Source organism: Nomascus leucogenys, chromosome 14 (assembly GCF_006542625.1).
Source record: "Nomascus leucogenys isolate Asia chromosome 14, Asia_NLE_v1, whole genome shotgun sequence".
NCBI lineage: Eukaryota > Metazoa > Chordata > Mammalia > Primates > Hylobatidae > Nomascus > Nomascus leucogenys.
The window spans coordinates 49350761-49370680 of record NC_044394.1 but is presented as its reverse complement, the minus strand read 5'-3'; the positions used below and the strand labels follow the sequence as shown (position 1 = coordinate 49370680).

The 19920-nt window shown below is 48.2% G+C and overlaps 2 pseudogenes; one reads left to right on the top strand and one right to left on the bottom strand.

Annotated features, from left to right (window-relative positions):
- The first annotated feature begins 1110 nt into the window (after positions 1–1110).
- On the top strand, positions 1111–2404 carry LOC100588579 (annotated as a pseudogene).
- Positions 2405–13443: 11039 nt separating this feature from the next.
- On the bottom strand, positions 13444–14738 carry LOC100584935 (annotated as a pseudogene).
- Between the last annotated feature and the right edge of the window lie 5182 nt (positions 14739–19920).

Genomic DNA, 19920 nt, shown 5'->3' with positions numbered 1-19920 from the left:
CTACTCGTCCTTCTGCCCCATCTGCTACCCGTCTCTGAACCAATTCGCCCCCGTCCACTACCCCGTCGTGGGCATCGCCCTGCCGAGCTCTTCCTGCCTGAATCTTCGTAAGGGCTGCATCTGCCGCCCGCATGTCCGTTGGGGCCCCAACTTCCACTACGTCCCTCACTATCCCCCCACGCCCCCGCCCAGCCCCTGCTTTTAGAGCCTGCCTGCAGCCCGCCCCCACCGAGCCACCCACGCTGCCCTGACGATCCACGACCCCACGCAGAGGCCCCTGCAGGGACCGTGCTCGGGCAGCGAAGGAGCGGACCCTGGGGTCCCCGTGGCCTGGCTGTGGACAGGGAGACGCAGGACCACGGACACCCACCATCGGCCTCCGCTGCCTGCTCAGCCAGCCGCGCTAGCCTCTGCATTTGAAACTGGCTTCCCAGAGCCGGGCGCGGTGGCTCACGCCTGTAATCCCAGCACTTTGGGAGGCCGAGGCGGGCGGATCACGACGTCAGGAGATCGAGACCATCCTGGCTAACACGGTGAAACCCCGTCTCTACTAATAATACAAAAAATTAGCCAGGGGTGGTGGCAGGTGCCTGTAGTCCCAGCTACTCGGGAGGCTGAGGCAGGAGAATGGTGTGAACCCGGGAGGCGGAGCTTGCAGTGAGCGGAGATCGCGCCACTGCACTCCAGCCTGGGTAACAGAGGGAAAAAAAAAAAAAAGAAAAGATACTGGCTTCCCAGTGGGCCTTGGTCTGGAACCACCGAGCAAACTGCAGGCCCGAGACAGAAGGGAGAGCACAAGGAAGCAGGGAGAGCACGAGGAAGCAGCACCTCTGCTCGCTAGGAGGGAAACGACTGGCCAAGGTGAGGCCTAACCACATGCCCATGACCTCCGGGTCTGTCCCGTAACGGGAAGCCCTTTCCTGGAGGTCCACGGGCCTCCACGGGCGGTTGGGGTAAGGGCTGGGTCGTGAGAAGCTGGGGCTGTGGGAGGGCTGTTGCCTGGAGACCGCGTGGGACACCGTTGCCTGGAGACGGCAGAAGCCCGGGGCCAGGGAGAGAGGCACGAGGGAGCAGGGCACGCATCGAACACGATGGAGTAACGCCAAGGCCATGGCAGGACACCCCAGGGAGAAGGTGATCCAGGGTGAGGTCCGTCAGAACCAGATCTTGCAGGAGCTGTACCTCAAAGAGCTACCAGCCCAGAACATCTATGCATGGCATCACGTGAACCCCTCCACGAGGTCCACAGATCACCAGGAAGCCCACGTCTTGGCATGGTAACCTGGAGGAGCCTGGAGACACCAGGTTTCAGAATCTCATTCGCCACGCTGCCCAGGGACCAAGGAAGAAGGACCCAGACACAGACTGAAAACCAGGAAACTGCATGGGACTCAGAGCCCTGGCTCAACCCAGAACGCCCAGATCGCAGGCTCAACCACTGCAGGGTCTGCAATGACATCGCTCTGTACAAGGCTCAGATGTGGAGCCTGGGAGAAGATGATGGCCACCAGTGGCATCCCAGCGGTGGAGTGAGGCCCCGGGTTTCATGCTCAATGTGTGCACTGCCCCGAGAAATAAATGTTATTTTAAAGTCAAATAAATAAAATCAAACTAAGTTTTAGACATTGGAATTTTGTAGCATGATTTTTCCCAGGAATTGTTCCCAATCTTCAGTCCTCCTGACCTAGAGAGTAATATGTTGACCCTGCCTCCTCCGCCAGTCCCTTGGATCAGGATGGGAAAGCGACCCAAGCTAGGCTAAGAGACAGCACAGAACCAAGAGAGAGCGGTGACTCTTTCTGTCCAAATTGCTGAACTGATGATGACATGCGGACTTAGTATCTGTATTAGTCTGTTCTCATGCTTCTAATAAAGACATACCCAAGACTGGGTAATTTATAAAGGAAAGAGTTTTAATGGACTCACAGTCCAGCATGGCTGCACAATCATGGCAGAAGGCAAAGGAGAAGCAAAGTCGCGCCTTATATGGCGGCAGGCAAGAGAGCTTGTACAGGGGAACTCCCCTTTATGAAACCATCAGTTCTTGTGAGACTTAGTTACTACCATAAGAACAGTAGGAGGGAAACTGCCCCCACGAATTAATTATCTCCACCTGGCCCTGCCCTTGACATGTGGGGATTATTACAATTCAAGGTGAGATTTGGAGGGGGGTGGGGTGACACAGCCAAACCCTATCAGTATCTGTTATTGCCTGGAGACCGCGTGGGACGCCGTTGCCTGGAGACGGCAGAAGCCCGGGGCCAGGGAGAGAGGCACGAGGGAGCAGAGCACGCATCGAACACGATGGAGCAACGCCAAGGCCATGGCGGGACACCCCAGGGAGAAGGTGATCCAGGATGAGGTCGGTCAGAACCTACAGCCGAAGGGCACCACCTGTTTGTAAATAATGTTTTTTGGGTTTTTTTTCCTTTTACTCTAGCCAGTGAGTAAATCATGTTTTCTAGGAACACAGCCATTTATTTACCTACTGTCTGTGACTGCTTTTGTGCTCTAATGGCCAAGGTGAGTGGTTATGAGAGAGACCTCATGACCCTCAAGCCTATGTGACCAGTCCCTGAGGAACTCCAAAACTTAGGGGCTGGGTAGAGGAAAAAGCTGATAAATGACACCAGCTAAGAGAGCTGTAGAGGAGTGAAAACCAGGAGAGTGTGATATCATAAAAGTCGAGGCCTTTTAAAAAACCTGCCAGGCCAGGCATGGTGGCTCAAACTTGTAATCCCAGCACCTTGGGAGGCCGAGGCAGGTGGATCACAAGGTCAGGAGTTCAACACCAGCCTGACCAACATGGTGAAACCCCACCTCTACTAAAAATACAAAAATTAACCGGGTGTGGTGGTGAGCACCTGTAATCCCAGCCACTCAGGGGGCTGAATCGCTTGAACCCAGGAGGCAGAGGTTGCAGTCAGCCGAGATCGTGCCACTGCACTCCAGCCTGGGTGACAGGGTAATACTCTGTCTCAAAAAAAAAAAAAAAAAAACAAAAAAAAACCCTGCCAATCCCAGTGGAGGTCTAGAATCTCCATTTGGTCTGAGGAACTAAAAAGGGAGCAAGAGAGGAAAATGAAGTAACTGCACACCAAGAAGGGGCGAGAGTTGAAGAAAGTCCTGACAGTGTCCAAAGCCAATGTTCTAAATGGTCTTGAGGTTCAGCCACATTCCCCAAGTGCACTTGAGACACCCCCAGTTGTCTACACTAACTTCCTCTTTTTATTTAAACTACTTTGAGTTGGGATATCATGTTATTTGCAACCAGAGGGCACCATTACTTAATTTATTCACTCATCTGTCCCTCATTCATTCTTTCATTCAGAAGTTTCATGGAATCTTTCTGTGAGAGGCAGGATACCGGGAATGGGTGATACAGTGGCAAACAGGACAGCCATGGGCCCTGACCTCGTAAAGTTTATATTTTCATATAACAAGTTAGGTTTGAGATCCTGTGAGACCGCCAAGACATCACCAATAGGCCAGGTGCTCATTACAGGCTCATGCCTGTAATCCCAACACTTTGGGAGGCCAAGGCAGGTAAATCACTTGAGCCCAGGAGTTGTAGACCAGGCTGGACAACATGGCAAAACCCTGTCTCTACTAAAAAGACAAAAACTAGCTGGGCATGGTGGCATGCACCTGTAGGCCCAGCTACTCGGGTGGCTGAGGTGGAAGGATCAATTGAGGCCGGGAGGTCAAGGCTGCAGTGAGCCATGATTGGGACACTGCACTCCAGTCTGGGTGACAAAGCAACACCGCAAGACCTTGTCTCAAACAAACAAACAAACAAAAAAGTCCCAATAGCAGTTGCAGCTCAGAAACGAGGTCTGAACTGAAGAGTATAAATTTGGGAGTCATTGCCCTGTCGTGGGACTTAAAGACAGGGAAATAAAAGGCATTGCCTAGGGAGAAGGTATCAGGTGAGACTTGAAGTGTGCATGTGACCAGTCTCTGAAGACCTCCAATATTCAGGGGTTAGGTAGAGACAAAAGAGTGGATTAAGGAGACCAGAGAACAGAGGCTGTAGAGGAGGAGAAACACCAGTGAGCATAATATCATAGAAGGCAGGGTGTGGTGGCTCACACCTGTTATCCCAACACTTTGGGAGGCCAAGGTGGGAGAATTGCTCGAGCCCAGGAGTTCAAGACTAGCCTGGGCAACATAGTGAGACTCATCTCTACAAAAATGTTAAAAATTAGCTGGGCATGGTGGCACACATCTCTGGACCCAGCTGCTTGGGGGGCTGAGGCAGGAGGATCGCTTGAGCCAGAGAAGTCAAGGCTGCAGTGAATTGTGATCATGCCATTGTACTCTAGCATGGGTGACAGAGAAAGAATCTGTCTCAGTATGTATATATCTCACAGAAGCCAAGCTAAGATTGCCTTAAGGAGTCAGTGGTATATTTGTGAAATGCTGTCAAGAAGAGAAAATGAGACTAAAAGAGATTATTATATTTAGCTACATAGAAGTCAATCCAGAACCAGGGAAGAACAATTTTAATATAAGTGTTTCAAGTTTTTTTAATTGCAGGTAACTAAAAACTAGGTAACTAAAGATTCAAACTGACTTAGGCAATAGAGATTTATAAACTCACATAATAGAAAGCTCAGGGGTAGGGTGAGTTTCAGGGATGGTTTGATTCAGCGTTTCAACAATGTCATCAGGCACCTGGAATCCTTTTGTCTCTCTGCTCTGCTTTCTTGAGTGTCAGCTTCATCCTAAGGCTCCCACCTTCCCCGATCCACTGCCCGACATTCCTGCCAATAACTCCCAAGGTTCAGACTTACTTATCCAAATCTGCAGGACAGGTGATCACATTAGCAACTCTCAGACAAGTGAGAAACTTCTTTCCTTCAAACAACCAGGAAGCCTTGCCTCATGTCTTAATGACTCCAACTGACCCATATATCCATCTCTTATTAGTGATAAAGAAGAAATATAAGTGTAACTAGGGGCTGTTGCAGCGTTTAGAGCCTTGACTGCCCTAGAGTCCAAGATGGAATCAGATCCCTCTGTTTCAGGTAGATTGGTAACCCAATGGAAATCAGGTTAGTTGTAGAGAGAAGAGGAATAGATGTCAAGGAGTCAACCACAATGAACACAGCAGAGGAGACGGAGTTGGACGGGAGAAGATTAAATAGTGAATGGGGGTGAAGTACTGGGGACAACACACCATACACGGAGATAACACTTTCAAGAAGTTTGGCCAGGGACTACAGACACTAGGTTGTTCTTTTTCTAGGAAACATCTACAAACTATAGGGCTTCCTCGTCCCCTTAGTCAAGTGGCCACTATTAAAGAGTCTCTAAATGGCTTGAAGTTATTGGCTACTAATAAGAAATCCCCAAGACCCAGGTCTTTGCTTCCTGAGGCAAAAAATCTGAATACCGAGGTAAACCCCCATTTCAGAATTTCCAGACTCACCCTCCAGTACCACAGGATCTTCATGAAAAGACCTGGTATCAGTGGCTTTGCAAACCTAGGCTTCCCCCTCCACCCCCAAACCCGATCTGATTTTAGTTAAGAACACCTGGAGCTCTGTGCTCTTCAATAGAAACTATCAGTGCATCCAATCTCCCCTTCCCAAATGCAGTCCCCAGGGTGTAAGCCCATTAATCCATTCCCTGATCTGAGGCAATGGCAAACTCCCCAGCCTCCTTCGGGATGCAGCATGCCTCTGGGATCTTAGCCACCACCTAAGGGAATCACCCGTATACAGTCATGGTGGGCCACTGGTCCTCACATTATTATTATTTTTTTTTTTATTTGAGACAGAGTCTCTGTCGCCCAGGCTGGGGTACAGTGGCACGATCTTGGCTCACTGCAACCTCTGCCCCCAGGGCTCAAGTGATTCTCGTGCCTCAGCCCCCTGAGTAGCTAGGATTACAAGCGTGCATCACCATACCTGTCTAATTTTTGTATTTTTAGTAGAGACGGTGTTTCGCCATGTTGATCAGGCTGGTCTTGAACTCCTGGCCTCAAGTGATCCACCACCTTGGCCTCCCAAAATGCTGGGATTATAGGCATGAGCGACCGTGCCATGCCAATCCCCACATTAGAGCCAACCTTTTGTGGCCTTGATTCATACTGGTTCTCAACTCAGTACTTCCCAGAGGTCCTATTAAATTTAAGGGAGGAACTCTAGGTTCTCTGGGGAGTTATAGAACATTTGAATGAAAGCAAACAAGTCTACCTTACCTGTCTTTTGGCCCCTTGCTGGTTTGGTAACTTGGATTAGTCATTTCATTAAGTATTCCAGTTTCCTCATCTATAAAATATAAGTAATCATTATACCTGCCCTACATTCGCCATGGAGGTGGTAATAGCATACATGAAAGTGCTTTATTCCCTGGGAAGTAATCCACAACTGTGAGGTATGACTGGTCCCCTGGGCACCAGTCCAGGGGTATTTGAGATATTGTAGACAAGCTGCATGAGTCACCGCATCTAACACAGTGTTATTGGTTCCTAAATATGGCTCACATGCCCATGCCTGTGGACAATAAAGAATTCTACTTAGCGTTGCCTCATCAGTTTGTGGCTGATGGGCTGGTGGATTCTATGGAGTTCTATGATCTATGAACATAAAGGGTTTGATGTTGGTTCTAGTTAGACCCAGCAATTTAACCCCTCCATTCATTACCTAGCAGTGAGCTTCTTTTTTTTTTTTTTGAGACTGTGTCTCGCTCTATCGCCCAAGCTGGAGTGCCCCAGGTTCAAGCGATTCTTCTGCCTCAGCCTCCCATGTAGCTGGGATTACAGGCTCCTACCACCACACCCAGCTAATTTTTGTATTTTTAGGAGAGACGGGCGTTTCATCATGTTGGCCAGGCTGGTCTCGAACTCCTGACCTCAGGTAATCCACCTGCCTCGGCCTCCCAAAGTGCTGGGATTACAGGCGTGAACCACCACGTCTGGCCAATGCAGTGAGCTTCTTGAGGGTAGAAGCTGTGTCTTACTCAACTTTTTATTCCTGGCATATAGCCCAGTGCTTGGCACATTGTAGGTGCTAAGTAAACACTTATTGTATGGATGGACAGAAATATTTTGGAAAGGATAAGGTTGTTACTTGCTTCCTGGAATTGCCTATCTCCACAACCATTATTTGTCTTGTTTTTGCATGACATTTTATTGTCACATGGGGTTAATATTTTATTTCACACTTATAGGAGAAAAGGCACCATGAATATAAATTGAAAATATGCACACAGTACCTATATCAGGTTCATCATTCAAATGTCAAGTTATTGTTTTTCTGTGCGTAAACTAGAAGAAATCTGAAACAAATTAAAGAACCAGCTTTCTTTCGTAGCCCTTCTCTCCAGTGCTTTCAGGTAAAGGTAGTTTCAGGTCCACGTAATTTAAAGTTTTTGACAATTGAAAAGTATTTCTCTTGGAGATTTTATTAGGTATAAGAGGAAAGCCAATAAAAGATGCATGTTGACATGTCTGAACTTATACAAGCACACATGCGTTCTAACTTGGTATTAGTCATTGCTGTTAGCACACAAGGGATGTGCGTGTGCAATTTAGGTATGTGCCTCATCAAAGATGAAAAGTAGAAATGCAACGTAGAGAGGGTTTTATTCCCCCAGAAAAAATAAACAAACGTGGTAGAACTTCTTAATAGACTCAGGTTTGATTACTAAGGACAAGTCAACAGTCTCTGAACCCCGGAGCCGGCAGGAGGTTTTCCTGGGCAAGAGTGACCAATCTGCTTCTCCTGTTTCAAGAATCACTCAGAAGAGCAGCAAGATTTTGAATTGCCTTTGCCACAGCCAGCAGTGAGCTTATACACAGCACTCTTTTCCATCTGACAGTTTTACATAAGCAAACCTTTCTTATGCTGAAACTTCATCACAGCTTTCCTTCCATAACCTTAATTAAAACACAAATATACAATGAGAATGCTTGACTACATGTAAACTTTTGTTTCTGAAGATGGCATCAGACAGTGTGAAAACAGAAAAAATGCATAAATTCCGTGCTCAAGGTGTGAAACGAATAATGTAGATTTTATTGTTCCTGATGTTTCAACTTATCTATGGTAGAGGGCAAATGATAAGGTTTATGGGGTCTCTTCAATTGACTACAAAGGTGCTATAGGTGCACATTGAATCATATCAGTTCCTTCCAAAAAAGCACTAACAAGGTCTTTCCAAGATGTGGAAACAGAGAGCCCTCTTGAGTCTGCCTGTAACATACTCATGTATGCCACACCCAGTATCTACTGGGTATTTGCTGGGAGCTAGAACGCTGTCTTACAGCCTCAGAGAAGAGCAAGGAGAGCTGCCAGGTTTCTTCCCCAGAGACGTTAGCAGAGCACACTGCAGCCTCTGCCCCACCCAGCCACCTGTTGTGAAATACCACCAGGACCATTCCTGGACTCCAAACCGGGTGGTAGTACACAACTTAAAAGACTAGCACAACTGAAGCTTCCTACTGGACAGAGTCAACAGCATTTCTGGAGGGGGCACTGAATGCCAGTAGCATACTCCAGAATTATGACAACTCAAAATACTGTATTTCCAAACACCCTTAACTGAAAACAGTTTAGCCTATTCCAGTGATCTAAGTAGGAAGAAGCCTTCATTTTTTGTTTGTTTTACTTTTGTTGTTGTTGTTGTTGTTTTCTGAGACAGGCTCTCGCTCTGTCGTGTAGGCTGGAGTGCAACCGTGTGATATCGGCTCATTGCAACCTTCACCTCCCGGGTTCAAGAGATTCTCATGGCTTAGCCTCCTGAGTAGCTGGGATTGCAAGTGCCTGCCACCATGCCTGGCATTTGTGTGTGTGTGTGTGTGTGTGTGTGTATTTTTAGTAGAGATGGAGTTTCACCATGCTGGCCAGGCTGGTCTTGAACTCCTGACCTCAAGTAATCTGCCCACCTCTGCCTTCCAAATTGCTGGGATTACAAGCATGAGCCACTGTGTCCAGGCTGTGTATTAGCCCGTTTTGATGCTGCTGATAAAGACATACCCGAGACTGGGAAGAAAAAGAGGTGTAATTGGACTTACAGTTCCACATGCCTGGGGAGGCCTCAGAATCATGGTGTGAGGTGAAAGGCACTTCTTACATGGTGGCAACAAGAGAAAAATGAGGAAGAAGCAAAAGCAGAAACCCTTGATAAACCCATCAGATCTCATGAGACTTACTATCAGGAGACTAGCACGGGAAAGACCAGCCCCCATGATTCAATTACCTCCCTCTGAGTCTCTCCCACAACATATGGGAATTCTGGGAGATACAATTCAAGTTGAGATTTTGGTGGAGACACAGCCTGTTTTACAGTTTGTTTGTTTATTTGTTTGCTTCACCAAAAGAAAAACTAAGAAGGCAAGAAGTTGAGTGATTTCCACAACAAAACATAGTAAGTTGGTGGTGTCCAAAGCCAGCACTGATGGCTCATTCTTAGTTGCCCTTCTCTGACTTATTTCCTTCTGTCTGCTTCCTGATTCTGTGGCTAGAACTGCCCATAACATAGTAAAGCTGTCAAAAATGATTGAAGAACAATGACATCTTGCTCCTTCCTTTACCTGGGAAGAGGACGCTGCTGACTGCATTCTTTTCTGAGTAGCCAATAGTCTTGTCAGCAGGATTTGTGTAATTGCCACCTTGAACAGCTCCTCAAGGACTTTGTTAAAGATTCCTTGGTAAGGAACTTGGAGGCTATTTGATTAAAAAATGCCTTGCAAATATAAATTTATATCCATCTTTTCTCCTTCTTCCCTATTCCCTCTCCCTTTCCTTTAGTGTGTTAGTAGGTCCCACATCCCCAAAAGACAATCCAACAGTTAACTAGATGTTTATCACTGGCTTAAAATGAGTTGGTACAGTTGATTGCGGTTGGAAGGGGAAGGAGGAAGGTCTAAAGAAAGCTAAAAGATATCATTGAGTCATTTGCACACATTATCTCATTTAATCCTCACAACATCCTTGTGAAGTAAGAGCTTCACCTCCATTTTAAAAGCCAAGGAAACAGGCTCAACAAGATGAAATTACCCGAAGTCACCCAGATCTTCCAGGTGTTGAAGTTCATGCTTGCAGTCATTCTTCCTTCTTTCCCAGTAAAAGCCAAGCCCTCACACCAACGCAGGACCCCACCCCTTCTCATCTTCATGGAGACTTTGCTCTATTTCTTATTCCCTCCATACATTTTCAACTTCTTCCCCTGCTGGATCCACACCTCCTAACCACCCCTCCATTAGTATTCAGCGATGTCTAGTAGCTCCTCTTGAAAAAATTATAAAAACGGCTGGGCACAGTGGCTCATGCCTGTAATCCCAGCACTTTGGGAGGCCAAGGCGAGCAGATCACCTGAGGTCAGAAGTTCAAGACCAGCCTGGCCAACATGGTGAAACCCCGTCTCTACTAAAAACACAAAAAATTAGCCAGTCGTGGTGGCTGGCACCTGTAATCCCAGATAAGAGGCTGAGACAGGAGAATTGCTTGAATCTGGAAGACAGAGGTTGCAGTAAGTCCAGGGCCCGCCATTGCACTCCAGCCTGGGCAACAAGAAAGAAACTCCATCTCAAAAACGAAAAAAGAGTTATAAAAACCCTTCCTTGCCTCGCATCTCCATCCAGTTAGCATCTTATCTCTCTACTTCTCTTCACAGCCAAACTTCTTGAAAGTGTTGTCTCTGTGTGTCATGTGTTGTCCCCAGTACTTCACCCCCATTCACTATTTAATCTTCTCCTGTCCAACTCCGTCTCCTCTGCTGTGTTCATTGTGGTTGACTCCTTGACATCTATTCCTCTTCTCTCTACAACTAACCTGATTTCCATTGGGTTACCAATCTACCCGAAACAGAGGGATCTGATTCCATCTTGGACTCTAGGGCAGTCAAGGCTCTAAACGCTGCAACAGCCCCTAGTTACACTTACATTGCTTCTTTATCACTAATAAGAGATGGATATATGGGTCAGTTGGAGTCAGTAAGACATGAGGCAAGGCTTCCTGGTTGTTTGAAGGAAAGAAGTTTCTCACTTTTCTGAGAGTTGCTAATGTGATCACCTGTCCTGCAGATTTGGATAAGTAAGTCTGAACCTTGGGAGTTATTGGCAGGAATCTCGGGCAGTGGATCGGGGAAGGTGGGAGCCTTAGGATGAAGCTGACACTCAAGAAAGCAGAGCAGAGAGACAAAAGGATTCCAGGTGCCTGATGACATTGTTGAAATGCTGAATCAAACCATCCCTGAAACTCACCCTACCCCTGAGCTTTCTATTATGTGAGTTTATAAATCTCTATTGCCTAAGTCAGTTTGAATCTTTAGTTACCTAGTTTTGAGTTACCTGCAATTAAAAAAACTTGAAACACTTATATTAAAATTGTTCTTCCCTGGTTCTGGATTGACTTCTATGTAGCTAAATATAATAATCTCTTTCAGTCTCATTTTCTCTTCTTGACAGCATTTCACAAATATACCACTGACTCCTTAAGGCAATCTTAGCTTGGCTTCTGTGAGATATATACATACTGAGACAGATTCTTTCTCTGTCACCCATGCTAGAGTACAATGGCATGATCACAATTCACTGCAGCCTTGACTTCTCTGGCTCAAGCGATCCTCCTGCCTCAGCCTCCCAAGCAGCTGGGTCCAGAGATGTGCGCCACCATGCCCAGCTAATTTTTAACATTTTTGTAGAGATGAGGTCTCACTATGTTGCCCAGGCTAGTCTTGAACTCCTGGGCTCGAGCAATTCTCCCACCTTGGCCTCCCAAAGTGTTGGGATAACAGGTGTGAGCCACCACACCCTGCCTTCTATGATATTATGCTCACTGGTGTTTCTCCTCCTCTACAGCCTCTGTCCTCTGGTCTCCTTAATCCACTCTTTTGTCTCTACCTAACCCCTGAATATTGGAGGTCTTCAGAGACTGGTCACATGCACACTTCAAGTCTCACTTGATACCTTCTCCCTAGGCAATGCCTTTTATTTCCCTGTCTTTAAGTCCCACGACAGGGCAATGACTCCCAAATTTATACTCTTCAGTTCAGACCTCGTTTCTGAGCTGCAACTGCTATTGGGACTTTTTTGTTTGTTTGTTTGTTTGAGACAAGGTCTTGCGGTGTTGCTTTGTCACCCAGACTGGAGCGCAGTGTCCCAATCATGGCTCACTGCAGCCTTGACCTCCCGGCCTCAATTGATCCTTCCACCTCAGCCACCCGAGTAGCTGGGCCTACAGGTGCATGCCACCATGCCCAGCTAGTTTTTGTCTTTTTAGTAGAGACAGGGTTTTGCCATGTTGTCCAGCCTGGTCTACAACTCCTGGGCTCAAGTGATTTACCTGACTTGGCCTCCCAAAGTGTTGGGATTACAGGCATGAGCCTGTAATGAGCACCTGGCCTATTGGTGATGTCTTGGCGGTCTCACAGGATCTCAAACCTAACTTGTTATATGAAAATATAAACTTTACGAGGTCAGGGCCCATGGCTGTCCTGTTTGCCACTGTATCACCCATTCCCGGTATCCTGCCTCTCACAGAAAGATTCCATGAAACTTCTGAATGAAAGAATGAATGAGGAACAGATGAGTGAATAAATTAAGTAATGGTGCCCTCTGGTTGCAAATAACATGATATCCCAACTCAAAGTAGTTTAAATAAAAAGAGGAAGTTAGTGTAGACAACTGGGGGTGTCTCAAGTGCACTTGGGGAATGTGGCTGAACCTCAAGACCATTTAGAACATTGGCTTTGGACACTGTCAGGACTTTCTTCAACTCTCGCCCCTTCTTGGTGTGCAGTTACTTCATTTTCCTCTCTTGCTCCCTTTTTAGTTCCTCAGACCAAATGGAGATTCTAGACCTCCACTGGGATTGGCAGGTTTTTTTTTTTTTTTTTTTTTTTTTTTTGAGACAGAGTATTACCCTGTCACCCAGGCTGGAGTGCAGTGGCACGATCTCGGCTGACTGCAACCTCTGCCTCCTGGGTTCAAGCGATTCAGCCCCCTGAGTGGCTGGGATTACAGGTGCTCACCACCACACCCGGTTAATTTTTGTATTTTTAGTAGAGGTGGGGTTTCACCATGTTGGTCAGGCTGGTGTTGAACTCCTGACCTTGTGATCCACCTGCCTCGGCCTCCCAAGGTGCTGGGATTACAAGTTTGAGCCACCATGCCTGGCTTGGCGGGTTTTTTAAAAGGCCTCGACTTTTATGATATCACACTCTCCTGGTTTTCACTCCTCTACAGCTCTCTTAGCTGGTGTCATTTATCAGCTTTTTCCTCTACCCAGCCCCTAAGTTTTGGAGTTCCTCAGGGACTGGTCACATAGGCTTGAGGGTCATGAGGTCTCTCTCATAACCACTCACCTTGGCCATTAGAGCACAAAAGCAGTCACAGACAGTAGGTAAATAAATGGCCACTACTGTGTTCCTAGAAAACATGATTTACTCACTGGCTAGAGTAAAAGGAAAAAAAACAACAAAAAACATTATTTACAAACAGGTGGTGCCCTTCAGCTGTAGGTTCTGACCGACCTCATCCTGGATCACCTTCTCCCTGGGGTGTCCCGCCATGGCCTTGGCGTTGCTCCATCGTGTTCGATGCGTGCTCTGCTCCCTCGTGCCTCTCTCCCTGGCCCCGGGCTTCTGCCGTCTCCAGGCAACGGCGTCCCACGCGGTCTCCAGGCAATAACAGATACTGATAGGGTTTGGCTGTGTCACCCCACCCCCCTCCAAATCTCACCTTGAATTGTAATAATCCCCACATGTCAAGGGCAGGGCCAGGTGGAGATAATTAATTCGTGGGGGCAGTTTCCCTCCTACTGTTCTTATGGTAGTAACTAAGTCTCACAAGAGCTGATGGTTTCATAAAGGGGAGTTCCCCCGCACAAGCTCTCTTGCCTGCCGCCATGTAAGCCGCGACTTTGCTTCTCCTTTGCCTTCTGCCATGATTGTGCAGCCATGCTGGACTGTGAGTCCATTAAAACTCTTTCCTTTATAAATTACCCAGTCTTGGGTATGTCTTTATTAGAAGCATGAGAACAGACTAATACAGATACTAAGTCCGCATGTCATCATCAGTTCAGCAATTTGGACAGAAAGAGTCACCGCTCTCTCTTGGTTCTGTGCTGTCTCTTAGCCTAGCTCGGGTCGCTTTCCCATCCCTGATCCAAGGGACTGGCGGAGGAGGCAGGGTCAACATATTACTCTCTAGGTCAGGAGGACTGAAGATTGGGAACAATTCCTCTGGAAAATCATGCTACAAAATTCCAATGTCTAAAACTTAGTTTGATTTTATTTATTTGACTTTAAAATAACATTTATTTCTCGGGGCAGTGCACACATTGAGCATGAAACCCGGGGCCTCACTCCACCGCTGGGATGCCACTGGTGGCCATCATCTTCTCCCAGGCTCCACATCTGAGCCTTGTACAGAGCGATGTCATTGCAGACCCTGCAGTGGTTGAGCCTGCGATCTGGGCGTTCTGGGTTGAGTCAGGGCTCTGAGTCCCATGCAGTTTCCTGGTTTTCAGTCTGTGTCTGGGTCCTTCTTCCTTGGTCCCTGGGCAGCGTGGCGAATGAGATTCTGAAACCTGGTGTCTCCAGGCTCCTCCAGGTTACCATGCCAAGACGTGGGCTTCCTGGTGATCTGTGGACCTCGTGGAGGGGTTCACGTGATGCCACGCATAGACGTTCTGGGCTGGTAGCTCTTTGAGGTACAGCTCCTGCAAGATCTGGTTCTGACGGACCTCACCCTGGATCACCTTCTCCCTGGGGTGTCCTGCCATGGCCTTGGCGTTACTCCATCGTGTTCGATGCGTGCCCTGCTCCCTCGTGCCTCTCTCCCTGGCCCCGGGCTTCTGCCGTCTCCAGGCAACGGTGTCCCACGCGGTCTCCAGGCAACAGCCCTCCCACAGCCCCAGCTTCTCACGACCCAGCCCTTACCCCAACCGCCCGTGGAGGCCCGTGGACCTCCAGGAAAGGGCTTCCCGTTACGGGACAGACCCGGAGGTCATGGGCACGTGGTTAGGCCTCACCTTGGCCAGTCGTTTCCCTCCTAGCGAGCAGAGGTGCTGCTTCCTCGTGCTCTCCCTGCTTCCTCGTGCTCTCCCTTCTGTCTCGGGCCTGCAGTTTGCTCGGTGGTTCCAGACCAAGGCCCACTGGGAAGCCAGTTTCTTTTCTTTTTTTTTTTTTTCCCTCTGTTACCCAGGCTGGAGTGCAGTGGCGCAATCTCCGCTCACTGCAAGCTCCGCCTCCCGGGTTCACACCATTCTCCTGCCTCAGCCTCCCGAGTAGCTGGGACTACAGGCGCCTGCCACCACCCCTGGCTAATTTTTTGTATTATTAGTAGAGACGGGGTTTCACCGTGTTAGCCAGGATGGTCTCGATCTCCTGACTCGTGATCCGCCCGCCTCGGCCTCCCAAAGTGCTGGGATTACAGGCGTGAGCCACCGCGCCCGGCTCTGGGAAGCCAGTTTCAAATGCAGAGGCTAGCGCGGCTGGCTGAGCAGGCAGCGGAGGCCGATGGTGGGTGTCCGTGGTCCTGCGTCTCCCTGTCCACAGCCAGGCCACGGGGACCCCAGGGTCCGCTCCTTCGCTGCCCGAGCACGGTCCCTGCAGGGGCCTCTGCGTGGGGTCGTGGATCGTCAGGGCAGCGTGGGTGGCTGGTGGGGGCGGGCTGCAGGCAGGCTCTAAAAGCAGGGGCTGGGCGGGGGCGTGGGGGGATAGGGAGGGACGTAGTGGAAGTTGGGGCCCCAATGGACATGCGGGCGGCAGATGCAGCCCTTACGAAGATTCAGGCAGGAAGAGCTCGGCAGGGCGATGCCCACGACGGGGTAGTGGACGGGGGCGAATTGGTTCAGAGACGGGTAGCAGATGGGGCAGAAGGACGAGTAGGTGGGATGGAACAGGAGTGTAGTCTGCGGATCCAGAATCGGGGGACGGATGGGAGGAAAGAAGAGCCCACTGCCAGGGCACTGCGGGGTGGCGCTAAGGGGGCGCCGGGATTGGGAGGCGGAGATGCGGGGCAGCTTTCGAGTCATTTTCAGCGAGTGCAGTGCTCCCTCGTCGGAACGGTCTGAGTGCGCAGCGAGCGCGGGGCCTGCGCGGCTTTTATCTCCTCCGGGCGTTCCAGGGCGGAATGGGCTTTGTGACCCGTGCCCCCGCTTCCCCCCGAAGCCGGGAGCGCCCTGCGCTCCGCACAGCCCCATCTCCGGGTTTAGGACCGAACAGGGGAAATGGAAGACTGAGGAAATGGCAACCCCTGTTCTTGGGTACCCTGTAGTTTTGCCCTCAATAGGCAAAGGCTGATCAGACGGCTAGGATACAGTTAGGGGCCGGGGGCCTGGGAGAGCGGCTCTGAGCAGGAACTGGGAAAAGGGGTTCCGAAGTCAGTGCCCCAGGCGCCTTCCCTTACGACAGCGCAGCGTTCAAAGCCCTTCAGTCCCTCACATCACTGCGGGAACATGCGCAATTAGACATGCTACGTCCATTTTACCCATGGGACACGGAGGACCAGAGAGGGAACCTCCATAGGCCGGCGGTGGGTGACAAAGCAGGTGGGGCTAGAACCTGGGACAGGAGAGGGCAGGTAGGAGGGAACGCAAAACGGCGGGCCCCAAGCGCGCACCAGCGGCCGCTCCTGCGTGTCTGGACAGGATTCTGCAGGGGGCGCGTCAGAGCGGACCTGGGCGTTTCCTAGCTTACCCTTGGCCCCTGTGTTCCTTGGTTTGATGCTTTACTTTTAACTAGAACTAGAAACGTAAGAGTCACAGCCAGTAGGGTGACTACCCACTCCTGAGCGCCTAATAACTAGATTTGGGCTTCCTTGCTCCCTACCGGAGATGCCTCGCACCCTGCCAGATGATTAAGGAAGCTGCACTTTTGTCTGATGCAGAAACCCTCTCTGCTGAACATTCCTGGTGTCTTTGATCACCATCCAAAGCATAAGCCTCTTTATTCTCCTATTCTCAACGATACTTTTATTAACGAGGACTAAGCTCTAATTTTTTATCTTATCCAAATTCCTACCTAAGGGGTCTAGAGATTCATGCCCTACAAACCTTAAATTCTCATCAGATGGGTTTTATTTAACCCTGTATATTGTGACTTACTTTTCTTTTCTTTTCTTTTTTGAGTCGGAGTCTCACTCTGACACCCAGGCTGGAGGGCGGTGGCGCAACCTTGGCTCACTGCAAGCTCCGCCTCCCGGGTTCACGCCCTTCTCCTGCCTCAGCCTCCCAGTAGCTGAGACTACAGGCTCCCGCCACCAAGCCCAGCTAATTTTTTTGTATTTTTAGTAGAGACGGGGTTTCACCGTGTTAACCAGGATGGTCTCGATCTCCTGACCTCCTGATCCGCCCGCCTCGGCCTCCCAAAGTGCGGGGATTACAGGTGTGAGCCACCGCAGCCGCCTGTGATTTACTTTTCAATATAACTCTGGCATAACATTATAAGACAAGGAAAAAATATTTAACCCCAAAATATATTTCCTTGCCATACCTTAAAATTGCCCTGCAAAGTCTCTTGTGGGAAAAATCCTCACTCTATAGAGAACCCTCTACCCTCTTTGTTTTCCTTCCTTTGTTTCCAGATCCAGGAGATAATCAACTAAGAGCCAGGCACCCTTTTACGTCCCATAAGAAACATTTTACAACCTGCTGTCTCTAAAGTCAGCTATCTGAGAGCTTCCTCTGCACAATAAAACTTGGTCTCCACAATCCTTTATCTGTAAGCTAAACATTCCTATCAATCCCAAGTCTTTAAACAAACTCAAGCAATTGTCAACAACAAAAAAAAATGTTTAAATTTACCTATAGCCTGGAAGCCCCCACTTTAAGTTGTCCCACCCTTCTAAACCAAACCAATGTATTTCTGAAATGTAATTAATGTCTCATGCCTTTCTAAAACATATAAAACCAAGCTGTGCCCCAACCACCTTGGGCACATATTCCCAGAACCTCCTGAGGGCCATGTCAGGGGCCGTGGTCACTCATATTTGGCTCAGAATCAATCTCTTCAAATATTTTACAAAGTTTAACTCTTTTCATCAACATCACCATAATATGTGATTTTTCCCCAACATCCTTTTCCTCTCTTATTTGACAAAACTTTCCGTTGTACTCCCTGAAAGTCCAGCTACATGATTCAGCAAACTCCCCTATTCCCTGAGAGTGCTTCTTTATTGACAGTCCCCTGTGACTCCTGGCTTTAACTGTACCTGGATTTCTCTTGAGGACACTGTTTCCCTTGTATCTCAAGTAGAGACTACTCATTCTTTCAAACTCTAAAGTACTTCAGGGTGAGAATGTGGGTGGGGTATTGCTTCTCCTTGCTCCTTCTAATTCCTTTAAAACCATTATTTCTCTCTTCCTATTAGAAAATCTCTTGCTCCTCAGAAGCTTGTGCTATGAGTCACCATGTCCCTGGCTTGTCCTGTCAGACCTCCTGGATCCTCTCTGTTTCAATGAAAATGTTCACACTTGTCTCAAAGTCTCATTCTTGCATCTGTCATGCTGAGTGGGTTCAATGTCCATTTAGATGGCTGGATTCAATTCTCTGGCTTCTTTTTTTGTGTGTGTTTTTTACTTATAAGAAATTATGAGGCCGGGCGCGATGGCTCACACCTGTAATCACAGCACTTTGGGAGGCCGAGGCGGGCAGATCACGAGGGCAGGAGATCGAGACCATCCTGGCTAACATGGTGAAACCCCGTCTCTACTAGAAATACAAAAAATTAGCCAGGCATGGTGGCAGGCTACTGTAGTCCCAGCTACTCGGAAGGCTGAGGCAAGAGAATGGTGTGAACCCAGGAGGTGGAGGTTGCAGTGAGCTGAGATCGAGCTCACTCTACCTGGGCAACAGAGCAAGACTCCGTCTCAAAAAAAAAAAAAAAAGAAAGAAATTATGTATTTTGTAAAAGTTTTATTTTTAATTTACACATAAGAATTGCATAGATTTATGGGATAAGTTGTGTAATGATCAAATCAGGGAATTTAACATATCCATCACCTCAAATACTTATCATTTCCTAGTGATGAGAATATTAAATAGCTTCCGTTTTAGATAGTTTGAAATATACAATACAATATTGTTAAATATAGTCACTACAGTGTGCAATAGGACACCAGAACTTATTCCTCCTATCTAGCTGTAATTTTGCACTCAACCAATCTCTCCCCATTCCTCCCCAACTTCGAGTAGCCACTATTCTGCTCTGTACTACCTTTTTTTTTCTTGAGACAGAGTCTTGCTCTGTCTCCCAGGTGGGAGTGCAGTGGCGGGATCCCGGCTCACTGCAACCTCCACCTTCCAGGTTCAAGCAATTCTCCTGCCTCAGCCTCCTGAGTAGCTGGGATTACAAGTGCCCACCACCATGTCTGGCTAATTTTCATATTTTTAGTAGAGATGGGGTTTCACCATGTTGGCCCGGCTGTTCTCGAACTCCCGACTCAGGTAATCTGCCTGTCTCGGCCTCCCAAAGTGCTGGGATTACAGGCGTGAGCCACCACACCCGGCCATTACAGGTGATCAACTCTTTTAGATTTCACAAATGGGTGATTTTGTCCTTCTGTGCCTTATTTCACTTAATATCCTTTAGTTTCATCGTGTTGCTGCAAATGACAGGGTTTCACGCTTTTTAATGACAAAATATTATTCCATTATGTATATATACTGCGTTTTCTTTATCCACTCATGTGTTGATGGACACTTAGGATGATTCTGTATCTTGGCTATTATAAATAATGCTGCAGTAAACATGGGAGTGCACATTTCCCTTTGACATATTCATTTTCTTTGGATACATACCCAGCAGTGAGATTTCTGGGTCATATGCCAATTCTACTTTTCATTTTTTGAGGCATCTCCATACTGTTTTCCATAATGGCTAGATTAGTGTATATACCCACCAAGAGTGTATAAGGGCTCCATTTCTCCACGTTTACACCAGCATTTCTTATTCTTTGTCTT